Raw genomic sequence first — 14,859 nt, forward strand, 5'->3', positions numbered from 1 at the left:
ATAGTACATGAACTTTCAACCCCAGTGGTTAGTTGAATATAGGGTTCTGTACTATAGTAATTTGAGAAGTAGTTTGATTCTAAATTACTCAGAACTGCTCAAGTCCTTTCAGTCCCTGCCTGCCAGCCCCTTCTATACTGTGCCCTTCCTGGCCAGGCCTGCAGTGACACCACCACCACCAAGCCAGCCATGTTCAAAGGTGATGGGATGTGGGGGCTTGCAGTATTCATCTCTGACATCTGGAACTTTAAGAGAATCAACCAAGAGCTGGCTATCATTCACTCCAAGTTCAAAGAGGGCAAAGCCTTGAATGGCTACAGTAAGAAAAAAAATGTGTGTAAACTGCTCTTCATCTCCCTGCTGGGCCATGACATTGATTTTGGTCACATGGAGGCCATGAACCTGCTTAGCTTTAACAAGTACACAGAGAAGCAGATAGGTTACTTGTTCATCTCATTGCTGGTGAACTCTAACTCCAACCTGATCTGGTTCATTAATAATGCCATAAAGAATGACCTGGCCAGCCACAACCCCACCTTCATGTATCTGGCTGTGTACTGTGAAATGGGTGAGGCCTTTGCTGCGGACATCCCTTGCATCCTGGTGGCTGGGGACAGCATAGACAGCCTGAATCAGAACTTGACCATGTGCCTAACGAGGCTCTACAAGTCCTCGCCCGACCTAGTGTGCATGGGCAAGTGGATGGCCCGCATTATGCACCTGCTCAATGACCAGCACCTGGGTGTGCTCACAACTGCTGTCAGCCTCATCACCTATCTCTAGAAGAAGAACATGGATGACTTCCATACTTGCATTTCTCCATATGTGTCCCGCCTGAGCCAGATTATCCCCTCAGCCTCCACTGATCTCCAGTACTACACTTATTACTTCATCCCAGCACCGCAGCTCTTGGTGAAGCTTCTGTGGCTGCTATAGTGCTACCCCTGCCAGAGGATGGCTCCTGGGCCTAGCTGAGTACTATCTCCATACACTTGACCAGCCTCCCTTTCACATCGCATTGGAGTGCTGGACCTTCTTGGACTTGGATGGCTCCTGGGCCTAGCTGAGCACTGTCTCCAGACACTCGACCAGCCTCCCTTTCACATCCGCATCCTCCGGCAGGGGTAGCACTACAACAGCCACAGAAGGTCCAGCACTCCAATGCCTAGAATGCCATCCTTCTTGAGACCATCAGCCTCATTACCCACTATGACAGTGAACCCAACCTTCTGGTTCAAGCCTGCAATCAGCTGGGTCAGTTCTTACAGCACCAGGAGACCAACCTGTGCTACCTAGCCTGGAGAGCACGGTGAACGCTGGCCAGCTCTGAAGTCTCCCACAAGGCAGTCAAGACCCACATCAACACTGTCATCAATGCCTTCAAGATGGAGTGGGGCTGGAAGAGCTTAATGGGGGAAAAAGGAAGACCTATGTAATACTTTCAACAATAAAGATTAAAAGAAAAAAAAGATGCTAATAATATGCTAGTTAAATTAACCCTAAAAAAAAAAAAAAGATGGAGTGGGACAGCAATATGCCACTGGGCACCTGACCTTCTCTACCCGTGTGCCAAGCAGATCATGTCGGAGGTGTGGTACTTGGAGACAGTTAACTATACCATCTGTGAAGAGATCATCCTGCAGATGGCATCCTGGCCAAGAAATACACAGTAGACTGCAGTTGTTGTGGACACCATCCTCAACCTCATCTGCATCGCAGGTGACAATGCGTGAGGAGATGTGGTACTGTATGCTGCAAGTTGTTATCAACCATGATGATATTTAAGACTGTGTTTAAGTTGCTCCAGGCCACAGCCTGTCACAAGAACATGGGGAACCTGATTGCTGGGGAGCCCTGCTCCAACCCTCGGTGCAGTTCTCACTGCTGTATTCCAAGTTCCATCTGTTCAGTGTGGTGATGTGGGCCATGCTGCTATCCATCTACTTCAAGTTCATCAACCTCTTCCTGGAGACCAAGGCCACCATCCAGGCCATGCTGTGGGCCTCCCAGCTATGCAGTGCAGATGTGGAACTGCAGTAGCATGTGGTTGAATACTTCTTCCTCAGCTCAGTGTCCAGCATGGACATCATGGTCACAGTGCTGGAGGAGATGCCACCCTTCCCCAAGTGTGAGTAGTTCATCCTGGCCAAGCTGAAACGCAAGAAGGGGCAGGGGACGGCTGGAGGAATCCAACCAGCAATAACATCAGTAGGGGTGTGGAGCCCATCTTCAGCACCTTATGGATGCCTTCTCCCTCCCACAACCTTTTGGGGCTGTGCGCAGCCCCTGCCACAGCAGCTCCCTAGGCTCCCTCCATTGTAGGCAACCTCCTGGTGGATGTTTCCTCTGGTGGCCTGGCCGCTGAGCCCAGCCTGGGGCCCACCCCTGAGGAGGCCTTTTTGGGGACCTGAACCCCTGAGGACATTGGCCCGCCCATCCCAGAAGTTGAACTTCTGAATAAGTTTGTGTGCAAGGACAGTGGGGTCCTATTTGAGAACCAGCTGCTGCAGATTGGAGTCGGAGTTCAGGCTGAACTTGGGCCACATGCATCTCTTCTATGGCAATAAGATCTTGGTACAGTTCCAGAACTTCATGCCCACTGTAATCCACTCCGGAGACCCCCAAACTCAGCTGGCTGTGCAGACCAAGCCATGCAGGTAGATGGAGGGGTGCAGATGCTCAATATTTAGTGACTGTGAGACTTCCTGATACCCCTACTCCTGTCACTGTGCTTCAGGGCTGGGGAAGCCCCTCAGTCCTTCACCCTGAAGCTCTTGGTGATCATCAACAAGTTCTTCCAGCCAACAGTGATGGTAGTCTAGGACTTCTTCCAGCATTGGAAGCAGCTGAGCCTCCTCCAACAGGAGGCACAGAAAATCTTCCAAACCAACCACCCCACTGATGCTGAAGTCACTAAGGCCACGCTCCTGAGGTTTGACTCTGCTCCCCTGGACAACGTGGACTCCAACCCTGAGAACTTCATGGGGCTGAAGTCATTCAGACTCAGCCCTGAGCTGGGTTGTTTGTTCCAGCTGGAGCCCAGTTCCTAGGCTCAGATGTAGTGGCTGACCCTGCATAAAAGCAAGGAGCCTGTTTCTTGTCATGTGTGTGAGCTGCTGACCTAGCAGTTTTGACCACTGGACTCTGCCCCCGGGGATGTGGCCAGCACAAAGAAGTCCCTTAGACTGAGAGAGCTTTGTTGGATGGGGCAATGAGAAGGACCTGTGCTGGTGACAGGTGTGTAGAGGATGTCTGGGACCTTCCTCTGGTCTTTTGTATTTTTATTTTTGTTCACCTGCTACTGTTTACAATTCTGGGGGTAAGGGACAGCCTGTCCCTCTCTTCTGCTCCCAAGCACAGAGGGGAAAGGGACCAGGGAAGCAGGTGCCTCCTCCCCTCCCATCCTACCCTGTTGTGTCCCCTCCTGCCCCTTCCCTGTCAATGGACTACAGGAAAAAAATAAACGGTAGTAGTACATAGCAGTTATAGTATCGGATCCTCTCTTTTAGCAAAAAGCTTTGTCTGCTTTTAAACTTTAAGGGTTTATAAATGGAATTGCATGTACTACATCTGATAAGGGTTTAATTTCCAAAATATATAAAGAACTTACACAACTCAACACCTGGAAGACAAACATTCCAATTTCAAAATGGGCAAAGGACCTGAATAGACACTTCTCCAAAGAGGGTATACAGATGGCCAATAGACATATGAAAAAAAATGCTCATTAATCATCAGAGAGCTGCAAATTAAAACTACAATGAGATATCACCTCACATCTGTCAGAATGGCTACCATCAATAAATCAACAAGTGCTAGTGAGGATGTGGAGAAAAGGGAATGCTACTGCACTGTTGGTGTGAATGCAGACAGGTGTGGTATAGCCACTGTGGAAAACAACAGTATGAATTTTCCTCAAAAAATTAAAAATGGGCCGAAACCGGTTTGGCTCAGTGGATAGAGCGTCGGCCTGCGGACTGAAGGGTCCCGGGTTCGATTCCGGTCAGGGGCATGTACCTGGGTTGCGGGCACATCCCCAGTGGGAGGTGTGCAGGAGGCAGCTGATCGATGTTTCTCTCTCATCGATGTTTCTAGCTCTCTATCCCTCTCCCTTCCTCTCTGTAAAATATCAATAAAATATATTTAAAAAAAAAAATTAAAAATGGAACTGCCTTTTGACCCAGTGATCCCACTTCTGAGAATATATCCTAAGAATTCTGAAATACCAGTCAGAAAGAATATATGCACCCCTATGTTCACTGCAATGTCTATAATAATAAAAACGTAATGTGCTAATTAGACCGGATAGCTGAACGACCTTCCAGACGTCCTTCTGGATGAAGCCGCCGTGGCAGGGCTGAGGCAGAGATGTTTAGGGGCAATCAGGCAGGCAGGCAGAGGGGTTAGGGGCAATCAGGCAGGCAGGCGAGTGGTTAGGGGTGATGAGGCAGTAGGCAGAGTTTTTAGGGGCTATCAGGCAGACAGGCAGGGGAGTGGTTAGCAACCAGTGGTCCCAGATTGTGAGAGGGTGCAGGCTGGGCTGAGGGACACCCCCCCCCCCCCCCGTGCACAAATTTCGTGCACCGGGCCTCTAGTTATTTACAATTGCCAAAATCTGGAAACAGCCCAAGTGCCCATCAGGAGATGAGTGGGTAAAAAAGCTGTGGTACATTTACATAATGGAATACTACTCAGGTGTAAAAAAAGAAGTTACTCTTCCATTTTGTGACACCATGGATGGACGTGGAGATTATTATGCTAAGCAAAATAGGCCAGTCAGATAAAGATAAATACCATATGATCTCACTTATATGTGGAATCTAATGAACAAAATAAACTGACAAACAAAATAGAACCAGAGGCATGGATACATGGAACAGACAGACAAACATCAGAGAAGAGGGAGTAGGGGGACTGGATGAAAGAAGGGGAAGAGATTAGCTAAAGAACATAAATACATAGCCCATAGACATAGACATCAGTGTGGTGAAGGCCAGAGGGGGGCGCCAGAGGGAGGGCCTGGGTGGAGGTGGGCAAAACGGGGGGGGGGGAAGGGGGACATCAGTAATAGTGTCAACAATAAAAGAAAAAAAAAGGGGGGCCCTAACCGGTTTGGCTCAGTGGATAGAGCATCAGCCTGTGGACTGAAGGGTCCCAGGTTTGATTCCGGTCAAGGGCATGTACCTTGGCAGCTGATCAATGTTTCTAACTCTCTATCCCTCTCCCTTCCTCTCTGTAAAAAAATCAATAAAATATATATTAAAAAAAAAAAAAAAAGGATTGGAAGCTCCATTTACAGCTGGTAATGACAGCATTTTCTCCTTGGTCAACAAGTAAAAGGAACAGGAACGATGCTCACATTCTGCTTCCTGTCTTTTTGTAAATAAGCCTGAATTTACATAGTCATTCTAATGACATTAACTTATATGGTCTGGAAATGGGTTTGTGTGTCCTCAGAGTAAATGTGTCTACCTTTGAGTTGCTGTTTTTTAGTGTCCATATTAGTAGAGGTTGGTAGTGAAATATTATTGATGTGATAAATAGGTAATCTCACTTAGATTTCATGTATCATCAGATATAGACTGAGGGAATTATGATAGTTATTTGGCACATTTTAAATTCATTTCTCCCTCCAGCCCTGCCCTCCTCTTTGTCTCCCCCGTCCTTGTCTCTTCTCTTCTATCTCTCTATCTCAGATAATATTTATTACCAAAATGGCCTTTTGGTTTTAGTCATAAATGTCTTAAATAGAGGGGACATGGTGTGACCATAGGATACAAAATTTTTACAAGTAGTGTTCCTTTGTTACTATATTTGAAGATCAGTAGCAGTTTATATCCTATATAATAAAAGCCTAATATGCAAATCGACCGAACGGCAGAATGACTGGTGGAATGACCGGTCGCTATGACACACACTGACCACCAGGGGGCAGACACTCAATGCAGGAGTTGCCCGCAGGCCCCAGGCCAGCCAAGGCGGGTGCCAGCAGGGGCCCCCGATCACCCCCGCAGATTGCCCTGCCAGTCACCCTGTAGAGCAGGGGTGGGCAAACTTTTTTTTTAAAAAATATATTTTATTGATTTTTTACAGAGAGGAAGGGAGAGGGATAGAGAGTTAGAAACATCGATGAGAGAGAAACATTGATCAGCTGCCTCCTGCACACCTCCCACTGGGGATGTGCATGCAACCAAGGTACATGCCCTTGACTGGAATCGAACCTGGGACCTTTCAGTCCGCAGGCCAACGCTCTATCCACTAAGCCAAACCAGTTAGGGCGGTGGGCAAACTTTTTGACTCAAGGGCCACAATGGGTTCTTAAATTGGACCGGAGGGCCGGAACAAAAGCATGGATGGAGTGTTTGTGTGAACTAATATAAATTCAAAGTAAAGGAGTGGAGGGGAGAGCAAGAGAACCGGATAGAACAGCCGGATCCGGCCCGTGGGCTGTAGTTTGCCCACGGCTGCTGTAGAGGGAGGCAATCAGCAGGGGCGGCGGGGGGCAGGCTGGTGAGCGGGCAGTGCCAGGCTGACCAAGGCAGGTGCCAGTGGGGGCCCCCTGATGGCCCCACCAGTCACCCCACAGATAGGCCCTGATTGCTCACCAGGCCTAGGGACCCTACCCATGCATGAATTTCATGCATCGGGCCTCTAGTATGTATATATTTGGCAAAGGATTTTAGAATAGCCAGAATTATCTGGAAGTAAATATTTTATTCTTTATTTTTATTGTTTGCATTTTATTGAGTTTATTGGGGTGACACTGGTTAAAATTATACAGGTTTCAGGTGCATAATTCTACAAAACGAATATATAAGTTTAACAAGGTTGCAGGATATAAAATCTTAATAGAAAAGTCAATTATACTTCTAAATACTTGCAATGAACAATCCGAAAATGAAATTAGGAAAACAATTCCATTTATAATAGCATCAAAATTAATAAAATAGTTAACAATAAACTAAGTAAAAGGAGGGCAAAACTTACACTCTGAAAACTACAAAACACTGTTGAAAAAATTAAAGAAGATCTAACAAATGGGAAGATAAGCTGTGTTGATGAATTGGAAGCTCAGTACTATGATGGTAATACTACCCAAAACCACCTACAGATTCAAGGCAATCCTTGTCAGAATCCCAGCTGGCTTCTTTGCAGAACTGACAAGCTGATTCTAAAATTCAAATGGAGATTCAAGGGACCCAGCAGAGCCTAAACGAAGAACACAATTGGAGGACTCACACTTCCAGAGTCAAAAGACTGGGCACTGGCCTTAATTTAGTCTATACTTTGGACACAAATATTCCCTCTTTACTTTAGAGGCAACAGTACCTGTTTCCTAATTATATACTAGCTCTATTTCTTTAAAACTGTTATTTATATACAGTTTGGTTTATTAAACTTAGAATTTTATTAATTTTTTTCTGCATAGTTAATAAAATTAGGTAGTTAATACCAAGGCAATAAAAAGGAGCAGGACAATTATAATTTGCATTATTTGATACTTTTTTATTAAGATATTTTCAAATGTATTTTTCTTTTTCTTTTTTTAAAAATATATTTTATTATTGATTTTTTACAGAGAGGAAGGAAGAGGGATAGATAGTCAGAAACATCGATGAGAGAGTAACATCGATCAGCTGCCTCTTGCACACCTCCTACTGGGGATGTGCCCGCAACCAAGTTACATGCCCTTGACCGGAATCAAACTGTGACCTTTCAGTCCACAGGCTGACGCTCTATCCACTGAGCCAAACCGGTTTTGGCTCAAATGTATTTTCCTATTACTCTCCTGTAGTTTACACAAGAAAGAAATTTAATAGATTAATAAAAAATGGATCAACAACTAGTATTTGTGAAATGGGCCTGGTGTCTCATGGTATGGGCCAGTAGGGTTGGCCTTTAATAATGACTGCCAAGTATAGAAGTGGCTACTGTTGGTTTTAAAGAGGTCATGGTTACCAGATCTGACTACCTTGAGAAAAAGAAGAGCAGAATGCTTTGAGGAAAGGAGTTGGCAAAAGAATTGAAGGAGATTGTGAAACCTCCTTAAAATTTCTATTAAAGAGCTTGTTAAGTTTTCTGTATTAAATTTCTTTGTTCTGGAAGGGACACTGGCCCTTTTAAGAATGGGAGATCTCTGCAACCCATGACAAGCTGTGAAAGGTTGCTAAGGAGATTCCTATGAGAAGGAGTAGTATGTAAATGATCTGTTTTTGAACTCTGACTTCTAAAGGCAGGAAATGAAAGGAGGGAGGATGCTTTTATTTCACTCCTCTAATATTTTAGGCAGCAAGCAAAAGCAAAAATCTTTTTTTTTTAAACACAGAAATCATTTGTTTTGGACAAAATTAATTTGTGTTGTGTTAACATTGTATTTTTAAATATTTTATTGAAATATAGGACATTGAGAAACGTGCACAGATCAAGTTATAGCTTGATGAATTTTTACAGATAGTTATAATGTTTTTAATGTCATTTAAATACATTCTATTTATTATATGTGTCTGTAAAAATATTATCTTATAAAGTTTTATTTCAAGTGAAGATCAAAGTGATCATTTCAAAGCATTATGGAGATTTTCATTTAGTTCCTATTTTTAATTGAATGTTGTATTCCCCCACCTTCTTTCCCAGTCTCCTGCTTATTAAAACAAAATCAGGGAAAGAATTTCTTCCAGGGAGGAAGGAGCCATTCTGATTAGAACTGGTTTAGTGCAGTGCTATCCAATAGAAATCTAATGGGAATCACATGCCCAATTTACAATTTTCCAGTAGCCACATTAAAAAGTGAAAAGAAACAGGTGAAATAAATGTTATAGTATATTTTATTTAACCTCATATGCCTAAAACATTATCATGTCAACACACATTCAATATGAAAATTATTACTGAACTACTTTATATATTTTTTCATAATAAGTCTTTCAAGCCTGGTATTTATGTTTTACTTCAGCTACTCTCAGTTTGGACTAGCCACACTTAAGGTGCTTTGTAGCCACATTTGGTTAAAGGAGTAGGGAGAAGAAGAAATGGAAATGTTTAGGAAATGAGAAATTTGAAAGAGCCTGAAACTATTTTTTAAAAATTATGAAGCTTATTGGGGACTCAGTAACAGCATGTTGGGTGGGGTGGAGTCTTATGGAATCACCAGGGGAGGGCAAACAGTGTGAGCCAGTTTGATGGAGACTCAGATATGGTGTCCACTTGCCGGCTCTGTGCGGGGAGGACTCATCAAATGAACAATGAGCTCGGCCAGCACTTATTCTGGGAGAAAGTTGCCCCTCACCCCTAGTTCTCCCCCTGATGCCGGTCAATTCAGTTCCTTCCCACATGTCTCTGATGCCCTTCAAGCTGCTGCCCCAGTGTTGGAACTCAGAGGGAGTGAGCCTGGGTAAATGTGTGTGGGCCCTTTAAGAAGACTCCAGCAGCCCCCCATCTCACTCAGGCTCAACCCCAGCTGGTTTTTACAGCCAGAAGTTATGGGAACTTCTCTTTCTGGCACTGGAACCCTAGTCTGGGGGCCTGCTGTGGGGCTGGGACCCCTCCTCAGGGGGTACCTCTGCAGCTGAGAGAGCCCTCCCGATTTTTATCCACCACAGGTGCCTGTGGGACCAGCACATTTGGTTTCTCCACCCCTCCTGCCAGTCTCCATGTGGCTTCTTATCTAATTCCCTAGTTGTAGGACTTCCTCTTATCCAGATTTCAGGCAGTTCTGAATGATGGTTCTGTAGTTTAGTTATAATTTTGATGTGGTTGTGGGAGGAGGTGAGTATGCACCACATTTACCTATGTTGCCATCTGGACTGGAAGTTCTATAATTTGTTACTTTATTGGGCCCCAGTTTCCTGTCTGTAAACTAAACATATTATCACCTGCCCCTGAAGTGGTTGTAAGGATTAGAGAGATCAGGTGTGAAAAGTGACTAGAATGGCAAGCAGTTCTTGGGATGGCTGATGCTATTATTTTTGTCATCACCTGAATGTAAAATTTTGTTAAAAGGAATTCAGATAGCAGAGTATATATTTGTATTTTCATATGCAAATAAAGGAGTATAGATTGTAATTAACTTTGGAGAGCAATTGGACAATAGTATATGTACTAGAGGCCTGGTGCACAACATTCGTGCACTGGGGAAGGGTCCCTCAGCCCGGCCTGTGCCCTCTTGCAGTCAGACATCCTTCTCCCAGTCTGGGGTTCTAGCAGTCTGGGACCCCTCGCTCCTTACCGCCCGGGAGAGGCTCCTGCCACCGCCACTGGGCTCTCCAGCCACGAGCCCAGCTTCTGGCTGAGTGGCGTTCCCCTGTGGGAGTGCACTGACCACCAGGGGGCAGCTCCTGCGTTGAGCGTCTGCCCCCTGGTGGTCAATGCGCATCATAGTGACTGGTCGTTCTGCCATTTGGTAGATTTGCATATTAGCCTTTTATTATATAGGATTATTATATAGGATATCACACATCTCAGGGCATGGGCTTAATTCATTAACTTTACCTGTAGGACCATTTCCAAAGAAAATAAGAATATGTGCAAAAATGTAGCTAGAAGATATTTATTTACAGCACTGCTTATAAGAGAGAAAAACTAGAATCTGTCTAAATGTCTAACTGATGTGCAACAGTTAGACTCTGCATTATTAAAAGCAAATGAGTAGAATATAATTGTTTATGTGAAGAGATATGGCCCATTATAGTATAAAACAGAGTATAAAATATGTAGTAGGTACCCAATGATCCAGTTTTTCTAAAATAATATTCAAAGGACAAATATAGTCAACTGTTAACAGTGATTGCCTCTGGAATTTTATATATGCCAATTTTCTTTTGATTGCTTGTATTTTCTGAGATTTATAATGAATATGTTTTGCTTTTGTAATAAAAAAGAGAGAGAGAGACATCATGGGTTTGTGTCTGGGGATGGAAGGTCCTGTGAAGTGAAAAACTAAAGATGGAAGCATACATTTTGCCTTCTTATAAGTCAAGAGTAACGTAGCACTTTGCTCAATTTTGCTCTCCAAACTCTAGTCCAGTCCTATGATTAAGCCAGGGGAGGCAGAGCCTTGCTTGTTGCCTTGGGGGCCTGGCTACAAGTCAAGAACTAGAGTTAATTGATTCCCTAACATTCTGTCTCTTTAGGGATTTTGATGATTTTCAGCTACAAGGGAAAATCAAAATAGGGCTGAGGTGGAAAGCATCTATCGAAGGCAGCACAACGGAAGAAAATGTAAGATCTAAGGGAAAGTTAGCAGTTACAGGCCAGTCTAAAAAGATAAACTGCACTGCCACTTCTTCTAAAGCCTTTTCATGAATATTGTTGAATTGGCACAATCCAGTTTTGAGAAACAGGACCTTGTGATTGTCACAAGTTACTCAAGCAATTAGAAACCAGGAAATGTACTCTGATGTAAACCAGTTCATGAGTCACCCTTAAACAAATATAGTAATGAAGCTTTCAGATCAGTGCTGTTCTTGTATCAGATGACTTCTCAGATAATTGAAATATTTTCCAAAATTTGTTTTATTTACCTTGAGTTAAGTTAAAAATGAGTTGCACGTCCTAACAAAATTATTTTTTATTCCATCGTTTAGCAGATGTAAGAGTGAATATGTGTATAGTACTAATAAAAGAGAACATTAGCATTTTTAATTGTAAGTCAGGTAACCAAGGGAAAAAATAATTTATTGGTTATAGTAAGGTGAGCCCTCCTGGAAATAAGCTAGACCAGGGGCATAGCCCTGAGCTATGAAGGTACATAGACACCTTCTCCCCTCTCCTCCCTTTTCCTTCTCCCTCCACTCCTCCCTCTTTCCTCCTCTTCCTCCTTACCTCTCACTCTTCCTTCTACTCTCTCCTTTTTTCCTTCTTTCTACAAAGAAAACTCCTGGCCCTAACCGGTTTGGCTCAGTGGATGGGGCGTCGGCCTGTGGACTGAAAGGTCCCAGGTTCAATTCCGGTCAAGGGCATGTACCTTGGTTGTGGGCACATCCCCAGTAGGACGTGTGCAGGGGGCAGCTGATCTATGTTTCTCTCTCATCGATGTTTCTAACTCTCTATCCCTCTCCCTTCCTCTCTGTGAAAGGTCAGTGGAATATATTTAAAAAAAAGAAAAGAAAAAAGAAAACCCCTGTCCTGTGCCAGGCACTTTTCTAGTCATTGGAGTTATAATGAGTGGACAAAACAGATAAAAACTGCTTGCATGGATTTATATTCTATTAGTTATAGACAATATACAGATAAATTTATATAAAATATTATATTAAGTGCTATGAAGAAAAATAAAGGATGGCAAAGGATAGATTACACTGGAGTAATCTGGCAGAACTACTTTGTGAATATTCATTTTGTGTTCTTGCATAGTAATGTCGAGAAAGTTATTAACATAAATTTAGCAGCTGTAATAATTACACATTTATTTTGCTCTTAAACGTGAAAGAAGACTTTCCTGTACTATTGGCAGATAAATTTTCACATTTTTTTCTAGTATTTTAAAAAAGAAATATGTTTGTCTTTACCTGAAAATTTGGATGGTTCAATGTGAAGGATATTATTTTATTGTTTTCTAAGATGTTAACTAATGATTCCTCTACTTGTTTTTACTGACTTGAAATGAAAAGTTTGTTACCTACTATATTTTAATACTACTATTAATTTATGGACTTATTTTTGTTATTGTATTAACCTTACTTTAAGTGGCATCTGTTTACAAATCCTATATAATAAAACCCTAATATGCAAATTGACTGAACGGCAGAATGACCGGTCTCTGTGACGTGCACTGACCACCAGGGAGCAGACACTCAACGCAGGAGCTGAGTGTCTCAGGGGGGACACCACTCAGCCAGAAGCTGGGCCCTTGGATGGCAAGCACAGTGGCAGTGGCAGGAGCCTCTCCCGCCTCTGCTGCAGGTGGGCGGTAAGGAGCGAGGGGTCCCAGAATGCTAGAACCCCAGATTGTGAGAGGAATGTCTGACTGCCAGGGGGATCGGGCCTAAACCTGCAGGCAGACATCCCCCAAGGGGTCCCGGACTCTGAGAGGGTGCAGGTCGGGCTGAGGGACCACCACCCCCAAGTGCACAAATTTTGTGCACCAGGCCTCTAGTAAATTATAATTTATACTAAATAATTGCATTTGAAAAGTTTATTCTATGACTTAAACTTTTGCTAAATTGGCAGTTAATTTGACTTGATGAAGTTTTATGGTTATTTAGAAAACCAAATTATGTAAACAGTGATTTATATTACAAAGATATGTTGGAACAGATAGAGCCTGAAAGCAAGTGGTGATAGAAGTACACTTCTTCTGTATGGCCATTAAAATGTAATTTGAGTTTTATATGTTCTCTAAAGGACTTCATAGGCAGAATTCAAAATACTGCTTTTAATAAAGAACCAGGCATTTGGGGAGTATTCTTTTTTTTTAATTCTCACCCAAGGATATGTTTTTATTGCTTTTAGAGAAAGAGAGGAAGAGGGTGGGGGTGAGAGAGAGAAAAACTTGATGTAAGAGAAAAACATTGATTGATTGCCTCCTGTACATACCCTGACTGGGGATCAAACCTGCAACATATGTATGTGCCCTGACCAGGAATCAAAACCACAACCTTTTTGTGTACAGGATGATGTTCCAACCAGGGATGGGGAGTATTCTTTTATTTTTATTTACTTACTTTTTAATTTTAAAAGATGATATAATATCAAATGTTAGAGAAGTATTTCAGAAGTTGATAGAAGATAGTAATAGTATATAAATTAACGACAAAATTATTTTACCTAAAACATCATTCACAGCTATAGAAATGACTGTTGCATAGCTTTCAAAATAGTTTTTTAGATCTTTTGATGGGGAGTATTCTTGAAGGAATTATTGCTTCTATCAAAATTTGAAAGGAATTTTAGGTTTGAGGTATCTTATAGTCATTGTGCCATTTCTAATTTAGTTTAAAAAGTAAATGTGGAAGAGAACCAAGATGGCGGCATAGGTAAACACCTTTACTTGCTGCCTCTCACAACCACATCAAAACTACAACTAAAAGACACAACAACTATTATCCAGAATCGCAGGAAAGCCGGCTGAGTGGAAGTTCTACAACTAGAAGGAAAGGAAAAAGTGCATTGAGACTGGTAGGAGGCGCAGAGGTGTGGAACAGGCTGGAAACCGGGTACGCTGTGTTTTTTTGTTTTTTGTTTTTTTTTTTCCCCAATCGGAGGGAGATACAAGCTCCCGATTGCTCTGAACTCCAGTTCTGGACGAGACTCTGGGGACCCAGACTCATACGGGGAGAAACTGGCCTGTCTGGCATTGGGCGGGAACGCAGGGTGGCTTTCTCTCAGAGGTGCTCACAGTGATCATTGTTCCTGCACGGGAGCACGGGATGCCGAGACCCGGGGACCTCTCTGGTGCAGGGCTGACTGGCAGCCATTGCTGTTTGCTCCACCTTGGTGATTCCCTGAGACCCCACCCCACCCAATTTATAACCCCACCCAAGATGTGCGCAGCAGCTTTTGCATATGACTGGCCTGTCCTTTCTCAGCCTACAACCTCTCAAACTGCAGCAGGGTCAGAGAGCCCCAGAGCTTCCAAAAGAAGGCCCAAGGCCCGGCAGCAGCAGTCACAGCTGGGCCTCACCTGGGCACCTCCAAACCCCATGTAAAGAGGAGGAATCTGCAGATCTCTCTGTAGCTCCTGCTGGGTGGCCTCAGGCAGTGGCTGACTTTGCACCTCCTTGGAGATCCAAGAGCCAGTGTACCCAGTGGTCTCTCTGAGACCATACCAGATTACAACTCTTCACATCCATAAGCGACACACTCAAGGGGCAGATTCAGTGAGCATCAAAGCCCCACTGAAGCAAGTCCTGCCTCATAAGG

General features: G+C 43.5%; 1 protein-coding gene and 1 pseudogene across 9 annotated transcripts in view; both read left to right on the forward strand.

The window, feature by feature from the left end:
• The window catches only part of SPIRE1 (spire type actin nucleation factor 1), a 130,463-nt gene that overhangs the window by 32,479 nt on the left and 83,125 nt on the right, over positions 1 to 14,859 (forward strand). The window lies entirely within an intron of this gene.
• Positions 190 to 3,050, forward strand: LOC308255814 (AP-2 complex subunit alpha-1-like; annotated as a pseudogene). Its single transcript has 4 exons — positions 190 to 957; positions 1,081 to 1,390; positions 1,630 to 2,208; positions 2,421 to 3,050. The product of its transcript is annotated as an AP-2 complex subunit alpha-1-like (transcript).

The sequence above is a fragment of the Plecotus auritus genome (assembly GCF_963455305.1).
Source record: "Plecotus auritus genome assembly, chromosome: 8".
In the NCBI taxonomy this organism is placed as follows: domain Eukaryota; kingdom Metazoa; phylum Chordata; class Mammalia; order Chiroptera; family Vespertilionidae; genus Plecotus; species Plecotus auritus.